The sequence below is a fragment of the Elaeis guineensis genome, chromosome 9 (genome assembly GCF_000442705.2).
Source record: "Elaeis guineensis isolate ETL-2024a chromosome 9, EG11, whole genome shotgun sequence".
In the NCBI taxonomy this organism is placed as follows: Eukaryota; Viridiplantae; Streptophyta; class Magnoliopsida; order Arecales; family Arecaceae; genus Elaeis; species Elaeis guineensis.
In genome coordinates this window covers 32,095,698-32,110,139 of record NC_026001.2, presented here as the reverse complement: position 1 = coordinate 32,110,139, position 14,442 = coordinate 32,095,698, and positions in this window count along the sequence as shown.

Genomic DNA, 14,442 nt, shown 5'->3' with positions numbered 1-14,442 from the left:
AATGTAAGACCCAAATCAACCCAATACAAGATGTGGCCATGATTATCTTCTTTGGTTTCGCTCTCCTCTGTTTATTGAAGTTCAAAGTTCTACTTCTTTTTATTTCTTTTATTTATTCATTTGTTTTCATAATTACAATCCTTTGGTTCTTTGGAAGATGATTTTTTTAAACTCATATTTCTGCTACTCCATCAACCTCATTCAAAGTTTTAAATGTTAGATGAGTGTCCTAGAATCCAATTATTGGTTAACACATTTTGTAATTTCAAATCTTAATTTTATATTTATAATATTTTTATTATTAATAAAAGATATTTTTATTTTCAATCATATTTATGTGTCCATGATTTATCCTAGAAATTAACAAAGATGATTTTGTATATTCTCAAAGTATTGAAAATTTGAGACATACATTAATTAGTGATTAGTTTTTAAATGCTTCCTATCAAAGGATCATCACGGAGGACAGTGATCAATCCATTTAAAGATCGGTACACGGATCACCTCCCTTTTGGGTAGATGAGTCTTGAGTCTGCAGTGTAGGAGCACTGAGATGAGAGTGCAGGTGGTTGTTAGAGAATAACTTGCACTGAGTATGACTAACCTGAGAAATCACTTGGATGTCTACTCACTCGTTAGTAATTGTCTCGATGCTACAGTGGTATGAGTGATCTTTTGACCTGTGGTGTCATCGGCTATTTGCAGCGAGGCTATTGAGTTTGACTACACATTCTCTTGGTCCCTAGCCATTCGAATCTTTGCTGTGTATGTTGGCTACAGTAAGTTCAGATTCGCTGTTAGGAGTAGGATGTACCTAGATGGAATCTATCAACCTTAGTAGAAAAGAAGAAGTCCTATGCGATTTGTGAGACTGAGTTCAGAAAGTCTTTAGCCAAAGCAAGTATGAATACTGAAAAAAAGTTTCTATGGGATTCACAAGTGAACTCAAGTCGAGTCAATCTAGCATATGACTGACGATGGGATCTAACAAGTTCTCCATGACCTCCGTCAAGTCGGAACTCATGATAGAAGAACTGAATCACATAATAACTGCACCTAAGAATTCATACTTTCATTCTACTAGATTGCCACTACATACTGCTAGGTGTCACTGATAGATTGTGGGACTCATCAGACGTCATCTTGATGATCTATGACCCTCGAAGGGTAGAGTTGGAATTATTCCAATCTATCAAAAGGAGTTTCGATGATATTATGATGGAGATCATAATATATCTCACTACCAGTTAGAATGAAATCTATGGGGTCACATATTAAGGGATTTAATCTTAAAATAACTAATTGGACTTATGAAGTTCTAATTGGGTTAGGATTTAATGAAATCCTATTAGGTTTAGGAGAACCATGCTAGCACATGGTTAAACCCAATTCTTCTCTAAACTTGGATTCCTTGTTAGATAAGGATTGGATCAAGTCTATAGCCTTGAACCTTAATTAGATTCATTTTGATTTGGATTTAGAGGGACACCTATTTGATGGCCTAAAAGGATTGGATCAAACTAATTAGTTGGCAAACAAATCTCCTTATTTTTTTCTTATTATTTTGTTCTATAGTGTGGAATAATTGGAAAGAGGAGAGGAGGTGCATGCCTCCCTTTTTGGAAAGTCCAAGGGGCGCAAACCCTTTGGAGTGGGCATAAGAAGAGAGAGGGGCCCGCCCCCTCTTTTGCTTTGGCGTGGAAGGAGAGAGAGAGGGGCTATGCCCCCTCTCTTGTGCACCATAAATCCTAAGAGGTGCCAAGGGTTGGCGCCCCATCTACTTGCCTCATTTGATGAGGGCGCCCCCTCTACCTGCCTTACGGAATATAGAGCATCCCATCTACTTGCCATATGAGGTAAGGATCTTTTCAATTGGATCTGATTTTTTTGAAAAAAATTAAATTACAAGGTAAGAAACCTTATGAGATAAGGACTAGCCTTTTTAGATTGATTGAAGATTGATTTGGAATCAAGAAAAGATCTATTTAAGAGATAGTCTCCTAGGATTTCAAAATTAATTGAATTTAGAATTTAAATCTCGATCTCCTTCTCATTCACCATGCCAACCTCTCTTTTTCTTCTCTTTTCAACACCCAAGAGTTAGGCATCTCATCTTCTCACATATCCATGTTGAGGGTGATCTCTTCTACAGCAAAGAATAAAGAGAAAGGCTGCAGTTCAAGCATTGATATCACGGTTAAAGATCAAGAATTGATCAAAGATCCAAAAAGACTGAGATTCATCTTAGAGAAGATGGATCAAGTAGGAGAAGAAAGGTTCAAGTTTGATCTCGGTGGATACCTGTGAAGGCCAGACACGTGTGCAACTTAGGAACCTTCAGATTTATGATCATCGGTTGCAATATATTTTAACCCATGCAAGGTATTGAGATCCTATCTCAAATTTTTATTTTTATTTTTAGATTATATGCATGACTTAGATCCAAGGCTTGGGTAGATATAGATTAGATTTATTGTATGTGGGTTAAAAGATTTAACCTAGATCTACTTTTGCTGTTTCAAAATTATTTTGAAATCTATGCATGCAATCCTATCAATTTCTTAACAATGGTATCAGAGCCACTATTTTTTAAGACATGTATAATCTAATTTTCATGTTAGATCTAAAGTTTGAATGATTTAATCTTGATCTTGTATTGGTATAAGGTTCTTCTGATATAGGATTAATCCTCTATATTGAAAAGATTATCTTAGCATAAGATTGATCGATTTTAAAAATTATTTTTAAAATATTTAAATCAATCTTTTAGATCTAAAATAGATATATGTGATATATCTTTATTCATGTTAGATCTAAAATTAGAATGATTAAAAGTTTGTATTGAACTGACATAAGGTTGTCCTGATATAGGATTTATCTCCTATATTGAAAAGGTTATCCTAGTTTTATGCAAACCAATTTTTGAAAAAATATTTTTAAAATATTTTAATCATTATTTTAGATCCAATTTTACATATATTTGATATACATAATTTTTATTTTAGATCTAAAATTTAATATATATATATATGATATATGTTTGTAGTATACTTTATATATGTGATATATAATATTAGGTTTAGATCTGAAACTATTTCAAGATCATAAGTCACTAATGCATATAATGAAATATAATCTAATTTTGTTTTAGAATCTAAAAATTATGTTATTGCATGTGAATATAGGTTGAACAAATTAAATCTAGTGATTAAACTATAATTAGGGTCAATTGAATAAATCAGGCTAGAATCCATTGTCAATTTTTGAGTAATTGATTGAACCTAATCAATTGTTGGTTAGGAATAGGTCAAAAGGGCTTAAAGTCAAGTTTAGTTATAGTTGGTCGCATCGATTCATATTTTGATGTGAATTCATTGACTCAAGACCTAATTTAGCTCAATGATTCGGATCTGAGTCAATAGGTTAACCTGAACGATTCTAATCGATCAATTTGGTGTCTAAGGCAAGTATCTAGATGATGATTATTTAATTAGTTTCGTTATCTGATCTGATCAATTTATTGATATTTAAAAAAGTAACAGGGAGACCCCCACTCATCTTAACTTATCTGGTCATTTTGGAAGATTAAATTTTAAATTAGGTAACTTATTGACTCGAGTTCACCTATACCGACTAGATAGGTCAGATATGTGAATGTGCTGATCTGAACTTGATCAGTCAGATATCAAATCTGATAATTTAGAAGAGATCTAAATTTAAATCTCTTCACTAAATATTAAGTCTAGCAGTCTTTCACCATTGTAGAGATGCGGGTGCCTTCCTCGCATTGATCGTTCTCGACTGATTACAGTGATTCGGTTGCATTGAAAAGATACAATCATTTTATTGACATTAGATGCCCTAGGGTAGAGATGGGGTTAGGCCTAATAACTATTAGGTGAGGGACCCAATAATGGCTTTGCGCCTGCTGGTAAATAGTGGGTTTGACTTAACTAAGACATATACCAATAACTGTTAGGTGAGGCTACAGGACTTAGAGACTGAATCCACTATAACTTGCTTAGTGAAGCAATGGATAAAGTATTGTCTACTCATTGGTCTATGCTCACCAATAACTGTTAGATGAGATGTGCATAGATCAGTGGACTGCAATACCCACTAAAAATCGATCGATATAGGTTTTCATTTCTCTATCCGAGGAACATGGAAGATTCGAAAAAATAGTGGGAGCCTTGTTTGATTTTAAAAATTTTTAGAATAAATATTTAATAAGTACAAATATCTAACTAAAAATTATTCTCTCTGTAGATAATCATATCTAGTTCAAATCTTTTAGCCCGTATTCTTGACACAAATAGATTGACCGAGATAAACTATAAAGTCTGACTCTAAAATTTGATAATCGTTCTCAATTTTAAAAAGCTAACTCATATCCTAGACTAGGATGCACTTGTATTACTAGCTCATCCATCCCCTGATCATTGAGCCACACTTGAGAAGTGGATGAATGAGGATAATAAGACAAAATGCTACATATTAGCATCTATATCCAATGATCTTCAACACTAGTATGAAGATATGAGGACTGCCAAGGAGATGCAGACTCACCTGCAAGAGTTGTATGATGAGCAGAGTCATATAGCTCATTTTGAGGTCTCCCAAAAACTATTCAGAGTAAAAATACATGATGGGCAGTCCGTTAATAATCATTGTTTGATAATGATCAAAGACATCGAAGAGCTTCAGAAGCTCCGGATGAATATAGATGAGGAATTGCAGGTAGATTTGATCCTCTAGTTTCTTCCTGATTCATATGGGTAGTTCATTATGAACTACTATATGAATAAAATTGAGCACTTTATCTGAATTACTGAACATGATAGTAACAGCTGAGGGCGCCTTGAAAAGCTTCAGGGATACGATTCTAACTATGAAGTGGGCTCCTCTAAGAGAAAGTCTTCTTTCAAAAAAAAGAAGAAGCCTGCAAAGAAGCAAAAGAATGAGGCCAAGCCCAAGAAGTAAGTTTCGAAGAAGATTGACGGCAAAGAAAAATATTTTCATTGCAATATCGAAGGCCATTGGAGAAGGAACTATCCGATCTACCTGATGATTGTGAAGCATAAGAAGAAAAATGGGCCTTCTGAAGGTACATCTGGTTTGCTCATAATAGAATCTAATCTAACAATTTTTTCTTCTTCCAGTTGAATTCTAGATTCTGGTTCAAATGCTCACTTATGCTCACTTATGCACTTCTATGCAGGGTCTTGAAGAAGTTAGAGGATTGAGAAAAGGTGAGATCACTCTCGATGTCGGTAATGGAGTAGAAGTTGCTATTGTGGCTGTCGAGACCTACCTTTTCGATACTATTAGGATATAAATTGTTATTAGAAGATTGCTATTATGTACCTATAGCCAGTAGAAATTTAATTTTTATATCTGTGCTGGCACAGAATAACTATAATTTTCATTTCAATAAAGATATGTGTGTAATTTATTTTGAAAATAAAGTTGTTGCACGTACTTTCTTGATTGATGGTCTTTATCATTTGCATATGGATGTGAGTGTTAATATTAACGAGTAAACTATGAATACAATAGGGTCTAAGAGACTTAGAGATAGGATTAGTCAAAAATATCTATGGCACCTTAGGCTAGTCCATATAGAAAAAGACAGACTCAACAAACTAGAGAAAGATGGCCTTCTCAGATCATTGACTTCTGAGTCTTATCCGGTTTGTGAGTCTTGTCTTCAAGAAAAAATGGCTAAGCTACTCTTTGTGAGATAAGGGGAAAGGGCCACTAAGATATTAGCCATAGTACATACTGATGTGTATGGTCCATTTGATGTATAAGCTAGAGGTAGTTATGTTTACTTCAAAACTTTTATCGATGATTATTCACGGTATAATTTTATGTATTTGATGCATCGAAAGTCTGAAGTCTTTGAAAAATTTATTGAGTTCAAACATGAAGTAAAAAAATAGATCAAAAAATTTATAAAGGTTCTTCAATTAGATCGAGAGGAGAATACCTTAGCGAAAAATTTTGGACCTATCTCAAGGATAATGGCATAGTCTCATAGTGGACACCTTCTGAGATACCTCAGCTTAATGGGGTATCTGAAAGGAGGAATCAGACCCTATTAGATATGGTTCGATCTATGATGACTCCACAGATCTTTCTATCTTTCTTTGGGAACATATATTAGTTTCTACAATTCATCTTTTGAATCAGATTTTTTCTAAATCTGTTCCTATCACACCATACGAGTTATGGTATGGTAAGAAGTCAACTCTTGGATATCTCAAAATTTGAAGATGTCCGGCTCATGTCAAATGACAGCAAGCAAACAAGTTAGAGGCTAGGTCTTTTAGAGCTCATTTTGTAGGGTATCCTAAAGAAACCATGGGATACTATTTCTATCTTCTTGAGGATCACAATATAATTGTGAGCCGTCATGCCATCTTCTTGAAAAAAGAGTTTATCCAAGATGGAGGTAGTTGGAGAAAGATTGAGCTCGAAGAGGTCTCTGAAGAGTATCGAGTCCAAAAATCTGAACCCAGTAGTGAGCCAGTAGATATGGTACTTCCTCTACCTCATAGATCAAGTAGGATCTTCCATCCTCCTAAAAGGTACTTAGATATTCTTATAGAGGATTTAGAAGAAACGTTCCTTATGGGAGATAGGGACATTAGGAATAATCCTAAGACCTATAATGAGGCGATGTTAGATGTTCACTTTGAGAGATGGATGGAAGCGATGAAGTTAGAAATTGACTTCATGTATTCCAACCAAGTTTGGACCTTAGTAGATCCACCTAAAGGTATTGTACCTATTGTTGAAAAATGTAGGTGATTTCATGTATGTATTTCAAAAATTTTTGAAATAAAATACAGTAAAAAGTATCTAGATTAATCATATTAACCTAATATGCATATGATCCAATCATCAAATCAACTTACTCTAGATCTATGATATGATATGTTGCATATGAAATCTAAAAAAAAATAGAAGATAAACTTTGCATACATGGATGTGAATAATAGATCAAATCTATATCTATCTGAGTTTAGAACTCGATATCTGAGTATGGATCGACGATTGTCACTGCTGAGAGACATAGTAAAAGGATCATTGCTGGTTGCTTATAGCCGCACACATGTTCGACCTCTACGAAAGGTCCACTCCAAGCTCCAATCTGATCGATCTTCTCGAAAATGCTAGTTTGCATGAAGACTTCTTGTTAGCTGATCTGGATCCTTTCTTCAAATCTCTTGAACCTTTTTAGAGGTTGAAAATGGACATCGGGAGGAGATGAAGATGTGGAAGAAGTATGGAGAGGAGATCTTCTCTCTTTTTTTCTCTCTTCCCAAACCCATAGGAAGAAATCCTAGAAATTTAGGTTTTGCACTCACCCAAGAAGAGAGGACTCTCCTCTTTCTTTCATGCCACGAACCCATGCCCCAAAGGCTTCTCACTGTTAGAAAATATGTCTCAAAAGCCAATCATCAACCTGTTGACGGTTGAGCAACCTTATATTGTAATTGATTTATTAATAAATAAAATATATTTTTGATATTTTCATCACAAGTTTTTATCTTCTAATGAACTCCGTTGTTGTGATGAAGTCCTTAGGACTATTTAGGTTTGATAAAGAGAGAATTTATCGATTAGTCCTTAAAACTGTTCACGACCAAATGATAGACTGTTAATAAGGATGATAGCTTCTATCGAGCATAGGTCGCTGTAAGCCATATGGGTTGGTTATCCTCTTAATCAAGGAGTGTGGAGATACTGGTATGGCATATAAGTGAGATGTAAGGGTACATTATCATTGAACGTGATCAACTCCAGAGCATTCTGCTGTCGAGAATGTCTCTGATGGGATATAGATATAAATGTCCCTTAGACCTGAGATCGCCTCAGTGACTTACAAGTAACTCACTGTGCTTTGGTACTGAACTAACTGAATTTCTAATTCAGTGACGGAAGGCTTCTGGACACAGTCAAGTACTTGTGAAGTCAGAGTGTGATCAAGATGGGATTGACCACTCCAAGAGTTGGAGAAGAATGAGTCGCTGTATTTCAATTTAGCAAAATCTTGGCCAGGATAATCCATCAGATGGATTTGATATTTTGAAATACAATGTGGACAACTTGATCAGAGTTGACAGTTGAACTCTGAGGTGTCCTATGAGCATTTTGATCAAGGGGATGAATTATATGGAAACTATATATGCATGAGTTCTAAGGATGTTGTTCTACACATTCGACCTATCTGGCCCTCGGGTATCATTACTAGATGGTCACTTCGATTGGTACAAAAATTTATTTCTGTACTACCAACTTAGGTTTGGACCTATGAGGTCACACACATTAGAGTTCATGATCCGATCGGATGGTTGATCAATGATTGAGAATCGTTCTAGGGTTAAACGATCAATACGATTGACATTTAACCTAGTGCAAGTGTTGCAGGAGGATCGATTAGCAATTCGATTGCTAATTGACTTAATTTGATTAAGCCAATGGGTTGAGATTAAGTCTAATTGAATATAATTTAATTAGATTTAGTTTGGACTTGATTGGATCAAGTCCAATTAGTTTATTGGATAAGCCAAGTGCAAGAAAAAACTAGTCCTAGTTCAATTAGGACTTGGGTCAACCTAATTCTTAATTTGATTAAAAAATTAAATTAGATTTAAATCTAATTTAATCTGATTAAATTAGATTTTAATTAAATTAAGATCTATTTTAATTGGATTGATTTGGTTTTGGTTTGATTTAGTTTGAGAAATCAAATTTGAACAAGTCATAGATTGAATCTTAGTAAGAGTAGGATTCCACCTTGCGCCACCTTAGCTCCCCACGCCCACTCTCTCTTATTTTATATGACAAAACCTTCTCTCCTAGGCCTTCATGCATGCCCAAAGCTTTTCACTCTTTCTCTCTTACATGGAATGTGGTTGTGGACCAAGTCAAAGTAGGAATTAGTTTGGATTTCAAATTCTATGAGATAGAATTTTAAGAAATCAAAACTCTTTCCTTATGGAACTGATTTTATCTAAATTTTTTTAAAGATTTTTATGGCTTTTATGGCATATATTGTGCACCCTTTGCTAGTGGTCCATGGCAAAAAAAGAAAGAGGGGGCATCCATGAGTTGGGCACCGCTTGTCTTGCCCTGTTTGGATTTTCCTTGACTAGGTATTTGACCTAGATAAAGATTCTTCATATCTCTTTATTTAAGATAAATTTATTCTTAAATTTTTTTGAATTATAGAGCATTGAGAGACCTTTGGGGTGTGTGAAAATTAGGGAGAAAGGTGTTGGGGCGTGGAGATATAATAGACACAAAACTAAGTGTCTGGGTTAGAGCAAAGAGAAGAAGAAGAGGGTCTTCTTCTAGGGTTGCTGAGTTCACCTCTTTCCTTCCTCCATCTGTGAATTTTTTTAGAGTGTCTCACATCTAAAACTTCTTCTTCTACTTCTCATTTTTGGAAGAGTCCAAATCAAGAAGAAGGAGACATCTGATCGACCATCGAAGAAGGATCAGCACAGTACTAGCATATTGTGCTGATTTCTTGGATCAAGACTTCTGATCGTGATTCGTGGGCTCGTATGGATGACTCTTAGAGATCGGACGTATGTGTGGCTCACAACATCATTCTCAAGTCCAGATCAGCAAAGTTAGAACATCTAACTTGTAAGGTAATAGATCTGATCTATTATATTTTACATACATTAGATATAGTATAGAAACATGTTGATATGATCAACATATAGTTCTTGTTCTTTATATTTTAATTTTTGATTTAATGTCATATAATAATCATGTAATAAGATCTTAGACCTAGGGATTCTTTGATTTTATAAGATAAATTTTGATTTATTTTAGTCTTCCGCTGCATGATCTTGAAAAAATTTCAAGATCTAACCTTGAAACCCTAGATCTGGTTCTTTCACTCACCATAAAAGCCCTTTTTCTTCTCTCTTACACACACAAAAGAGAATAAAATCTTCTTTTATTTGGGTGTGTAAGAAGGTTAGGGTAAAGAGTCCTAGAGATGTTAGACTCTTGCTTGTTTTTGTCGCCTCCTCTCACAAGTCCACACACAAAAAATTGTTGGACTCCCCAACCAATTATTTTCCATGGTGAATCAGATCTCCATCTAATTTCCTACATAAAAAATTCTTGCTTTTTGTCGCACAAAAGAAAGGAATAAAAGGGATGGTGAGTGGAGTAGTTTGGATGAAAACAAACTCTCTTGATAAGAAATATTTTTGAAATCAAATTTCAAAACTTTTCTTTTATCAAAATCAAACTAGATTTGGTGTTGAGAAAGAAGCAACATCAGATGTTATTGGTGTGGGAAAAACTCATGCAAAACTCTCTTTGGCATGAAGAAGAAATGGCATCAAAAATATGGTGGCGCATGGGAAGGAGAGTCCATCTTTTATGGACTCTTGATTTTCTTATTTGACTCCAAACCAAATCATATCTGATTAAGTCTAAATAAATAGATGAAATCCAATCTAATTAAATTCATAATTTTTTAATCAAATCTTAATCAAATTAGAAATTGATTGAATCAAAATCTTGATTAAATCAAAGATAATTCTCTCTTAGCGATTAAGTCATCTCATAACCTAATTAGGTCAAACTTAATTGAATCTAATTCCATTAGATTTGATTTAATCCTCTTTGCTCAATCAAATTGAGCTAATCAGCAATCTAATCGAATAAATTTACTATTAATTCTTATTCTCTATTAATTCACTAACACTCAGTGAATAAATTATTATAACTTTTGCATAAGATTAACTATCAATCGAATTGACGATTAAGCTCTTGAACAATTCTCAATCGTCGATCAGCCACATGATCAGTCAGAAATTTTTTTTGAGTATGACCTTATAGGTTTGAATCTAAGCTGGTAGCATAGGAATAGATTTTTGAACCAATCGATTTAACCATCTAGCAATGGGACCCAACATCTGGATAGGTCAAATGATGGCGAAACAACATTCAAGAACCTATTGGCATATGGTTACTGTATAATTCATCTCTTTGACTCTAATGCTCAAGGAGATCAGGATTTGACTGTCAACCCTGTAATAAGTCATTCACATTATATTTAAATTTTTGAAATTATCACATAAATTATCCGAACTCAGATTTTGCTAAATTAAAATACATTGATACATTAACTCTTACTGATTCGAAGGATCAATCCCATCTTGACTCACGTACTGACTTGACAAATACTTGACTATACCCAAAAACCTTCCATCACTGAATTAAAAATTTAAGTAGTCTATACCAAAGTACAGTGAGTTGCTTGTAAGTCATCATGGTGATCTCAAGTCGGAGGGATACTTATACCCATATCCTTTGCAAGCTACTCTTGACAGCAGAGTGCTCTGCATATGACCACGTTCTGTGATGATGTACTCCTATATCTCATCTGCATGCCATACCAATATCTCCACACATTTGGTTATGAAGACAATCAATGCATATGGCATACAATGACTTATACTTGATATCGCTATTATCTTAGTAATAGCGTATCGTTTGGTCGCGAACCAGTTTAAAGACTATGTGATAAATTTTCTTTTATCGATCAAAATAATCTTAAAAACTTCATCACAATATAGAAGTTCATTAGAAGATGTAATATTGTGATGAAAAAAATCAAATAACTTTTATTATTAATCAATTCATATACATTTATAATTAGTACAATCATCAAACGATTGACTTTAGGACACATTTTTCAACACTTATTGGGTATAAATAGATTTATAAAAGAAAAATTAGGTTAGATGGTCAGGTAGAGACCTATAAGGTAAGGCTGGTTGTAAATGTTATAGTTAATACGAAGGTATTGACTATTAGAAAACTTTTTCGCCCATGACTATGCTGAAATCCATCCGGACTCTGCTTGCGATTGCAGTTTTCATGATTATAAAATTTGATAGATGGATGTGAAAACTATCTTCCTAAATGGATATCTTGAGAAAAATATCTATATGGAGCAATTTTTGAGTTTCACATCCAGTGATAGTGATCACAAGGTCTGCAAGCTGCAAAGGTCCATATATAAACTCAAGCAAGCATCTCAGAGTTGGAACACTCGCTTTAATGATGTGATCAAAATATTTGATTTCATAAAAAATGATGAGGAGCCATGTGTGTATAAAAAGGTCAGTGGGAGTGCTGTCACATTTTTCGTATTATACATGGATGACATTCTCCGATTGGAAATGATATTCCCATACTGACATCGATCAAAATATGGTTGTCAAAAGAATTCACCATGAAAGATCTAGGAGAAGCTTCCTACATTCTTGATATAAAGGTCTATAGGGATAGATCTAAGAGAATGATAAGACTCTCATAGTGAATGTATATAAAGGAGATGCTGAAGAGGTTCAGCATAGAAAACTTCAAAAATAGTCTCTTGCCCTTTAGATATGGCATTCATCTCTTCAAAAAGATATGCCCTGACTCACCTGAGGAGATCCAACGTATGAGCAAGATCCCTTATACTTCGATAATAGGGAGCCTTATGTATGCATGTTATGTACACGATCGATATAGCACTTGTCGTGAGTCATGGGTAGATGTCAAGTGAATCTAGGTGAAAAGCACTGGATTGCTGTGAAGTACATCCTTAAGTACTTGAAAAAGACTAAGAATTTGTTCTTGATCTTTGATGGAGGATCGGAGCTGAAAGTGGAGGGATACACCGATTTAGACTTCATGACTGATGTTGATGATAAAAATCTACATCAGGATGTATTTTCTTATGTAATGGAGGATCGGTTAGCTGGAAGAGTTTCAAATAGCCGATCATTACAGATTCGATCATGGAAACGGAGTACATCGTCACCTCTGAAGCTGCTAAAGAAGCTTTTTGGTTTAAAAAGTTCATTGTAGAGCTAGATGTAATGCCATCAGATGTCATTGCACTGCACTGCGATAATAGCATCATAGCCCTGCTAAGGAGCCTAGGTCTCACCAAAAGTCCAAGTATATAGAGCAGCGATTCCACATCATACGTGAATACCTCAAGAAGAAGTTCATCGAGATGCAGAAAGTTGACTCTGCATAAAACGTGGCAGACCCACTAACTAAGCCTCTCAGCCAGCAAAAGATTGAACCTCACCTTGAGAAGATGGATCTTAGGTATATGGCCAATTGGCTTTAGGTCAAGTGGGAGTTTGTTAGATGAGTGCCCTAGAAGTCAGTTGTTGGCTGATATATTTTATAATTTCAGGACTTAACTTTATACTTGTAATATTTTTATTATTAATAAAAGATATTTTTATTTTCAATCATATTTATGTGTCCATGATTTGTCCTACAAATTAACAAAGATGATTTTGTATATTCTTAAGGTATTGAGAATTTAAGATGTACATTAATTAGTGGTTTGTTTCTAAATACTTTCGATCAAAGAATCATCATGAAGGACAGTGATCCATCTATTTAAAGATCGATGCATAGATCACCTCCCTTCTGGGTAGATGAATCTCAAGTTTGCAGTAGAGAAATATTGGAGTGAGTGTAGATGGTTGCTAGAGAACAACTTGCACTGAGCGTGACCAACACAAGAAATCACTTGGATGTCTACTCACTCGTCAGTGATTGTCTTGATGCTACAATGGTATGAGTGATCTTTTGACCTGCAGTGTCATCGGCTATTTACAGTGAGGCTACTAAGTTTGACTGCATATTCTCTTGGATCCTAGCCATTCGAATCTTTGCTGTATATGTTGGCTACAGTAGGATTAGATTTGTTGGTGCAGAATTCCATCGAAGCTGGAGTTGCTGGAGTTGAGATGACCGCGGCCGCTGCCGGGACCTGCAAGGGAAGTCTAAACCGGAGTTGGGGGTACTCCGGCAAGACCCTCCGACATTCAAGTCAGTACTCTGCTTCAACAGAAATGGAGTGCTCGAGTGGGAATTTTAGCAGAATTTCGAGATAGAGTTTAGAGCTTAGAGAAGAACGTATCTGGGGGTCCCCTTTTATAGACGGAGAGCATAACTGATTGACAGTGACGTCTGTAACTGCCTGGTAGTGGGCTGTTCAGAGCCGCATGGAGTTTGTTACGGAGAGTAGTGGCGTCAGGGGTCGTTCATGATCACGTGGAGTTTGTTACGGAGAGTGGAGTGGTGTCCGTTGTCGTGACTTACTAGAGAGTGGTAGAGCCCGGAGAGTGGAGTAGTGTCCATTGTCGTGACTTGCCAGAGAGTGGTGGAGCCACGCGAAATCCATTGTAGAGAGTGGAGTAGGGTAGTGGACATTGTTGTGACTTACCAAAGAGTTTGGATCTGTCGGTTGGAGCTCGACTGGGATATCTGATGGAACGGAATGGTTCTCTATCCCATCGATCTAGGAGAAGCTCGGATGTTTTTGAGGCTGCTGACGAGTCTACTATTGTCGGATGCCTCAAGCATTGATGCTACAAG